Source organism: Mixophyes fleayi, chromosome 5, assembly GCF_038048845.1.
Source record: "Mixophyes fleayi isolate aMixFle1 chromosome 5, aMixFle1.hap1, whole genome shotgun sequence".
Classification (NCBI taxonomy): domain Eukaryota; kingdom Metazoa; phylum Chordata; class Amphibia; order Anura; family Limnodynastidae; genus Mixophyes; species Mixophyes fleayi.
In genome coordinates this window covers 214252976-214262485 of record NC_134406.1, presented here as the reverse complement: position 1 = coordinate 214262485, position 9510 = coordinate 214252976, and positions in this window count along the sequence as shown.

The window sequence follows — 9510 nt, the reverse complement described above, 5'->3', positions numbered from 1 at the left end:
AGTGTGGACTTTTGCGTAAGTGCCCGTCTTTCAGGAGATGTCTGCTGTGTACTTTTAGTTGCACAAAACAGATTTTTCTACTACCTTGATGGTGGTGACCATCCAGCCAGTACTTAATGATGCGCCTTTTCTGCCATTATATTGCGATCATGTAAATAAAAGATCAAAATGGAAATTGTGCATTAGAGCAAACTCCTGCCTCTTATTTTGTATTATGCATAACTATTTGCCTTTGCTTGAATTAACTTTGCAGAATTATACAGAAATTAAAGAGTTGAAAAAGTGGTCCTACACAATTCTGTACAAATTTATTTTCACAAAGGTGGCAGTTTAGCATTTATGTATTCTATCATTTTGAATCCTGCCTCTGGTCAACTAGAGAATTCTTGCAGCTACTCATATTACAAAGAGTCTACACCTGTTTCTATGCAATGGTAACAGAACAAAGCATTGTAATTTTGTAAAAACAAAACATTAGCTTGTACAATGTATTGAAAACATAACATTAATTTCCAAAAGTGATAGTTAAGTGACTGAACATGGTCTATTACATTAACATAACAGAGTTCTAGAGATGGGGAGCAGTGCCAGAAAAGTCTTGGCGGTGGGAGTGTGAGGTGGTAATCGGGGGATGGCGGGGGGGGGGGGGGGGGGCAGAGTGGAAGGGACAAGCAAGAGTGGATATGAGATGAGGTAAAGGCATCAGTGAGGGCTTTGTAGGTAAGAGTCAGCAGCTTGAATTGAATTCTGGAGGAAATGGGGAGCCTGGTGTAGGGTGTTGTAGTGACCAATGGGAGTGGATGATTATTCTCATTGCTGCTCTCAGGACAGATTGAAGAAGGGAGAGGTGAGTGAAGGGTATGGCAGTTAGCAGGAAATTGCAGTAGTCAAGGTTTTAAAATGAGTGTGAATGGGGGTTTGGTGATGTCTTGTGTGAGAGAGGGGCATATTCTAGCACTATTATGAAGATGGAGGCAACAGGATTATATGTGGGACTGGATGTGGGGAGCTGAGGGCAGTGTCTAAGACAGGGGTGTCCAACCTTTTAGCTTCCCTGGGCCACATTGGAAGACGACGAGTTAGTTTGGGCCGCACATAAAATACACTAACACTAATGATAGCTGATCATCCAAAAAACCATAGAAAACATAGTTAACATATTAAACTTACTTGGAAATGAAGTTAGTAAGAGTTAGGAAACCTGTTGCAGAATCATAATTAAAGCAGTAGTCTCATTACCAGCTACAATTTAACTTGCCTGCATCTGCCCCTTAGTGGGGTTCGGGGAATTAAATGGCAAAAACTTTTTTTTCCTCTCTTTCTGCACCCATGAATCATTTTTTTATTGACCAGTTTGAAATGGTCACCGATATAGGAGCATCAGGAGGACTAATAGAAATCTACAGAGATTTAAAGATAGGGTGGCGGGAAAAATGGCTCATGGAGCAGCCTCCGATGAGGGTAACAGTGGGTGATATTTTCACCCTACTCAGCACTGCTCATTTAAAATGGTTTAAAATATTAAAAATACAATCATCTCTTAATATTTATATTAGATACATACAGAGAACACAGCTAGTTCATAATTGCATGATGCAGAAAGTCCAAATTCAGAGTAGCAACAATAAGATACTGGATAATCTTTCACTGCTGCTGATAGTTCGCGCGGGTGACTCCTTTGTGCTGCGCTACAAAATGGATGTCGGGTGTGATGATGTCACCCCCGACAGTTACTGCAAGCGCCGCACGGAGGAGGAGACCAGGGAGGGAGCCGGAGCGCCAGCTGACGTGACCGCAAGGAATTTATTTATTTTTTAGGATTTTTTTTTCATTAACAGCGCTGCCCCCTTGCCACAACCAAAACTCCTGCTGGGCCACATTTACAGTCGGGCTGGGCCGCGGGTTGGACAACCCTGGTCTAAGATGACACCAATGCAACTTGCCTGGCTAACATGAGATCATTAAATTGTCATTTTGTGGGAGAGAGATGGTAGAAGGGGATGCTAAGAGGGGGGAAGAGATGAGTTCATTTTTGGACATGCTGAGTTTGAGAAAGAGTTGGGACATCCATGTGGAGATGCAGTTGTAAACCCAGGATAACAGAAAGGGGGAGAGGTCGGGGGAGGAGAGGTGTATTTGAGTGTCATCAGGATAGAGGTGGTATTGGAGACGTATTGGTTCCCTGTACGATGAGGTGTAAAAAAGAAAAGCAAAGGGCCAAGGACAGAGCATTGAGGAACCATGACAAAGATGGGAAGTTGAGGGGAGCAGGAATCAAAAGTTGAGACTGAGAATGAGCAACCAGAGAGTTAGGAGCTGAGCTAAGAAAGTACAGTGCTGCAAAGGCCAAGGGATTTCAGGCTGTGGAGTCATTGTCAACCTTGTCAAAAGCAGTATATGAATAGGGATGAGAGACCTCGATTTCGATATGTTAGACTGTGCTCAGTGCTTCAGAAGTGCTGTGCCTCACCAGGCCCCAGTCACTCCCCTAAAAAGATCTCTTTGGAGGCAGCATGCATCTACCACTGGTATGCGCATCATCGATACATCTACCAAATTTACTGCACTTGGGGAAAAAAGTCCTGATCTGTGGGACTGTCATACCTAAATGGGGACGGTTTGGAGGTATGGCTATATGCTCAAATGCTTGTATGGCAAACATATTTCATGATGCACACCCCTTTCATGGTATCTGGAAAGCATTCTGCTTCATTTTGTGGCTTGTTGGATAATTTATTTTTTTTTCTTTTTTCTTTTTTAAAAAAGACTTTATTAAAGTTTGTCACAAGAAGTAATTCCAGTCAACAAGGATAAAAGATTAAAAAAAAAAATAATAATTTTAACATTTGTTTTGATACTAAAATATGTATATATTGGGTATAATTTAAATAAAAATATTGTTATAATACATATTATTACCCTTATTATAAATTAATAATTACTATTGTTATTTACAAATGTACATTACATATTATTATTATTATTATAAATACATTAAAATTGTAGGGATTTAATTGTAGAATACACCCATAAAACCATATAATATAGATGTAGCGCCTGCGGGGAGCAGGACAGACGCAACACAAAAGAACTTACCTTGTAAACGATGGTCACCTCCAGTCCGCCTCCGATATCCCAGCTGCGATCCGATCCCAGCAGATCCGCAGCCGCAGCCCTTGTCAACTCCAACCACGTCCCTCTAAGAAAAAGACCGAGATTACGGCCGTGCCTACCAGGGAAGGACCCACTTGCCGCCTCCACACTTTGCTCTTGCCAAGGCACGGGGGACTACAGGCACTTGAGACCAGGACTAGTCCCGCCTCAAGAACCTCGCACACCACCCGGTGAGGGCCTAACTGAAAGGGGGAATCGAGCGTGATACTCACCGGGACACTCCCACTTCCGATCTGGTTCTCCTGCACCTCCTTGACACCTGCAGATGACAAGGAACACACAGCCTCCCTCTGCACTCTCAGTGAGACTAAGATGGCCACCCACAAAACTAAACTGACTACAACAGCGACCCGGCCCTAACAACACTCTAATGGTCGGCAACGCAACTCAAGTCAAACAACTATGACTAACTAGGTGTGGTGCACTAACGAAACTGCTCACTAACCACTACGGGGAACACCAGCCAGTGTTCACGGACTAAACCGGAGGGCGGTTCCTAACCCCCTCACCCAGGCCGTACCAAGAAGCTGCCTTCTTGCTATGGGGTCACCCACAGATCCTAAGGACCGGCTGCACCAGGCCCGACTGAGGCTCACTGGAACAGCACACTAACCTGCGTATAGACTGCCGCCCGGAACAGCCTATCGAAACTGAACCGCCCGACTGCCTGCACCCAGATATCGAACACGCATCCCACTCTGGAACCGCCAGGGAACCTGCACGGAACTGAGGACTGGGACACTCAACCAGAACCATGGGACGCCCCCTGGAACTGCATTGAGCTGTGCTGCACTGCCACTGACTCAGTCACCCCCTCTGGAAACCAATGTGACCCCAGGGACCTAAGGGACGGGAAAAACTATGTATGTTCTTCCCTGACTATGTGTAAGCTGGTAACTACACTTGTACCCACAGCATGGGTTAGTGCAGGAAAACACAGGGAACAGCCCTCTAACTAGGCCCTGTGGCCTTCCTATGGCCTCTAGGCCGTTAACTAACTAAGGGCCTTGTGCCCTTGTACAACAGGGGGCTCTGAGCCTCCCCTGCCTAACTAGCTTATTGTGCCTTGTGCCCGTTAACAACTTTATGGCCTACTGGCCAACTACTTCACAACCAAGGGCCTATTGCCCGGTCCCTGGGCCTTGTGCCCCTAATACACTGTCCCCACGGGCCTTGTGCCCGACCGTGGCCACGGCCCTAGTGCCCGACTCAACGCTGAGGCTACTTACCTGCTCCGCGCAGGAAACTCAGCTTGCCACGCCGACGTCCTTCTTCCTTCTCCGGGTCTTCCATACCCTCCAGCTGGCGGCGCCTCTTCTGCCGTTCGGCGCGGGTTTTCTCACTGTGGAGGCGGGGGCGCTCTCAGCCCTGACAAGGGCTCCCCGCCAATGATCTCCGCTGCTTGTCTTGCTCCGCCGCTTCTGGAGTCCCACGACGTCCATCTCTCTCCGCCGCCGACTCTCTTCTGGCAAAATGGCGCCGGCCGGCGACTTATATAGTTGCCGGCGCGACGTCATCAGCCGGCGCCAGCGCCGATTGGCTCGCGTTGGCGCCAATCTTTTAAATGGCCGGGCGCGAGCCGCGATTGGCTCGCGTACCCGGCCGCTGATTGGCCAGCAGGGAAAGATGAGCCCTGATTGGCTCATCCTTCCTCCGCTGCCAGAACCTGGAAAGAAGAGGTTATACTTACCGCCGCTGGAGCGCTGGACGGGTAAGTTCTTCTCCTCTTCTTTCTTCCTGCTGGGCACCATCAGGGACCTCTTCAGCCCCTCCAGGGGCACGTCAGCACCAGGCATCTTCGCCCGCTTCTCGGGCAGCGGGGACATCTTTACATAGACATGAGGAGAAGAAAACTGTACTATCTTTAGATGTCAAATCTCAAATGGTAAAAGTGTCTAGCTAGTGTTAATGACCATCATCACTGTGTATTTACATAAGTCTTCAAGTTTCTGCAAGTGATACAATAGATATATAATAACTTATGATAAAGGCAAGTTGAGATGACCATGTATAATTAAAGTGAAAGTCTAAGATTCACAAATGTAGTAACATAAAACTGAGAATAGACCCATATACGAAGTCTGACATTGTGGCGTTTTGAATAAAGGGAAAAAAGAGGGGGGTTAGAGGGGGAGGGAAATGGTGAGGTCAAAATCCGGAATCCCGGGGATGGAAAGATAATGAAGAATATTATCTACAAAATATTATTTATAGAAAAAGGGCAGATATACTTTAGGGAAGATCAGTTGAGTGTGTGATTCCAAATGAACCAATCACCCCAGATTTGAGAGAATATATGGGTTTTCTTATTTAGATATGCAGATTTTTTTTTCATAGATGCCAGGTACCAACTTGAATTAACTAGTTGTCTAGATGGAGGATCAGGGTTTTTCCAATGCTTTGCAACTGGACGTCTAGCAGCATTGAGGATTTGAACGGACAATTGGAAACTTGAATGGAAGTAACATTACTAATCAAAGTGGCAACATCATCCCAAAAAAAGGTAATACGTGGGCAAGACCACCAGATGTGGAGAAAGGACCCCTGCTCTCCACAACCTCTCCAGCATAGATCAGAGGTGGAACTATATATTATTTTTAGTCTAGTGGGGACCAGGTACCAATGATAATACATTTTGTATGCATTTTCCTTGACTAAAGATGAAATGGATGTTTTAGAGACTCTAATTGTTACCCAAGCATCCTCATCAGGTGGTCTACCCAAGTCAGCTTCCCACCTGAGCTCATGAATGGGGGAATTCGTTTGTAGGAGACCAGGAGGCCATAAAGTGTGGAAATAATCCCATTTTTTTAAGGGCGAATGTATACATAAAGATTCCAGGTTAGTTAAAGGTCTTGTTATATCAATTTTAGGAAGAGAGTCAACGTAGTGTTTTACTTGGAGAAATGCAAATGGGCTTACATTAGGGAAATTAAATTTTTCTCGTAGCAACTGTAAAGAAAGACATTGGTTTGCTTGTATAACGTCACCCACCATCCTAATAACTCTGTCCTGCCAAGTCTTGAAACGGGAAGAACATTGTCCTGGAGTAAAAGCGGGGTTGTTCCAGAGAGGTGTTATAAGGGAGTGAGTGGAAGTAAGCTTGAAGTGAAATTTACAATAATCCCAAATTTGACATGTGAAGAGAGTAATAGCATGAGGTTTGAACAGGAAAGATCTTGCGCCCATTGGGATCCCTAGGGTTGAACCTAGGCATGATACACAGCAGCAGGAGGCCTCTAAATCAATCCATTGGGGACCCCGGTGTCCTGCAAACCATGCCACAGCCTGGCTCATGTGTGTAGCCATATAATATAAGCGGATGTCCGGGAAACCTCTGCCACCACTAACTGTTGTTCTATGTAAAGTAATAAAACTAGTTTGTGGGGGTTTATGTAGCCACACAAATTCAGAAAAGCAACGATGTGGGCAGCACAGTGGCCTAGTGGTTTGCACTTCTGCCTCACAGCACTGGGGTCATGAGTTCGATTCCCGACCATGGCCTTATCTGTGTGGAGTTTGTATGTTCTCCCTGTGTTTGCGTGGGTTTCCTCCGGGTGCTCCGGTTTCCTCCCACACTCAAAAAACATACTGATAGGTTAATTGGCTGCTATCAAAATTGACCCTAGTCTCTCCCTCTCTGTCTGTCTGTTAGGGAATTTAGACTGTAAGCTCCAATGGGGCAGGGACTGATGTGAATGAGTTCTCTGTACAGCGCTGCGGAATTAGAAGCGCTATATAAATAAATGGCTGATGATGATGATGTAATTGAGATAGAATAGATCTAGGTATCTGCACCGGGAAGGTTTGGAAAAGATAAAGCAAGCGGGGAAGGGTATTCATCATAAGGACAACTATTCGACCCAACCATGAAATAATTAATTTTTGCCATCTAAGTAGATCTAGTTTAATTGTTTAATTATGGAGGGGAAGTTTTCAGCGTATAGAGATTCATATTGGGCAGTAATATAAACCCCAAGGTATTTTAGTTTTTTATGACTTCAAGAAAATTTAAAATTATTTTTAAGAAGACCCAAGGTGGAAGATGATACATGAAGAGCCATGGACTTCGTTTTGGAAAGATTCATTTTATAGCCAGAGATCAAACTGTAAGCTGTAAGGGTGTAAAACAGATTTGGGAGCAAGGTGTGAGGAGAGGTTAATGTAACAAGGATGTCATCTGCAAATAGACTAAGTTTATATTCCTCTTTTAATATCTGGGGAAAGGCAAATCATGGCCGCTGGAGGTTCAATCACAAGAGCAAAAATCCAAGGGGAAAGGGCACCCTTGACAAGTGCCGTTGGTAATTGAGATTGGGGAGGAAATCACCCCATTTACTGAAATCCTAGCAGAGGGGCTTGAATATAAAGCTTGAACACCTTGAAGAAAGGTACTTTCAAAGCCAAATGCTCTAAGAGTCAACAGCATAAAGGGCCAACTAATTTGATCGAAGGCTTTCTTTGTGTCCAGAGAAAGCACTACAGCCGGGGTTTTAGTAGAATTAATGTAGTGAATGCGACTAATGATTCTCCTAGTATTATCACGGGCCTGACGGCCTGGTATAAAACCTACCTGATCATTATGTATCAGAAGATGTAATACCGCGTTAAGACGGTTAGCAAGTATTTTCGCATATATCTTAATGTCTGTGTTCAAAAGTGAAATGGGTCTGTAATTAGCACAATCAGACGGGTCCTTGCCCTCCTTTGGAATGACAATAATATGTGCTTCAAGAGCTTCCTTTGAAAATGAGCCACCTTTTAATACACTATTAAACATGTCAGCAAAGTCAGCCCCCAATTGCTGAATTGCTTCAGGTAGAAGCTTAGGCAAGTGACATTGGGAGAGAAAATGTCTAGAGGCCTCTGTTGGAGTTAAAGACGGGTCATGTGTTAATGAGATGTTACAGAGTTTGTTATAGAATTTTTTAAACTCCTCTGTTATTTGATTTGGATCTTGAGTACTATCCCCTGAATGAGTTTTAATATGGGATACATTATTTTGGGAAAGTTTAGATCTAAGGCTAGAAGCCAATAATCTATCTATCCCCATGTCTAAATTACTAAAACGTTCAACTACACCCTATATCCATTTAAATGTTTACATTTGTCTTCTATAATGCTATTCACTTTAGCATTGTTTAAGGCTTAAAATAGTCATGAGACTGAAGGATCTTTGAAATTGTTTCTACTACACTATTATATTGGTGTGTTTCAGTAATTTAATTTCATGGATTAAAGTGCACCTAGAAATGTGCTTTCCTGCAGAACTGCAAATGAAGGGTGCTATGTGCATTCCATTATAACTTCTAGTCTACAGGACCCCCAGATGGCAAAGAATTCAAGGTCTGTTGTGGGGAGGTAAAGACTGTGTGCCATCTTGCGAAACCAGACAGCTGCCCTTGCGTTGTTCATTCTTTTATATCACTTAACCCAGTTCTGCAAAATGTCTAATTTTTGCACTTCTGCCCAAAAGTTGGCACGCTGGTGCACCTAACATGCACTTAGAAAGGAATGCCCTCAATCCTCTCAACTCCTATGTTCAGCCAGTACAGACATATGCACCCCTCAAAACCCTGCTTGTCTTAGCCTGCAGATCCACGTGCTGCCCTTGAGAACTAGGCGAACTTGTGCAAAAGTATGTACACGATATCACAAAAGAGCATTTGCGCTGTGGTTTTATACTTTCATGGTTTGCAAATTAACTTTAGATCCTTTCAGATGCAGCCCATTTACATTAATCTTACACTAGACCAAAGGCCTAATTTCCACCTGTTTCACAACTTCTTTCCATTTTCCTGCACCAACAGTATCAAAAGCTGCTTGTTATGCACCTAACCACACATATTTAACAAGAAAAAAACAGGTTTATATACCTACAAAGAATTTACTCTAAGATTTTCAGAATGAATTTGACTAAAACATGCTCTCCTTAATTTCGCCCACAAAATCTCAGCCCTCTTCCTCAATCCCTGCACTGTCCAGCTCCCTCTCTTCCAAGTACTCTTGCGTCATTCTTATCTTCCACCTATATTCCAGAACATTTCTTTCCTGAGGCTTTCCATTTCCTAAGCTGCGTGATAGACAGAAAAGCTCCGCTGCTACCATTAGGTGAAGCAGAGGATGCTCACCCCACCTCTCGCCTGCTAAGGTAAGATGCAGGGGGTGGGGTTAGAACGTCTAAGAAAGAAGGGGGGGCATCAAAGCTAGCGACCTGATTGGCGGATACATCCAATTATTAAGGAACTTTGTGTAGAATGATGTCACTGCTGCCAGAGATAAAAGATCTCATATACTTGTGGTACGAAACCACAAGAAAGGGTTGGTTTTTTTTGA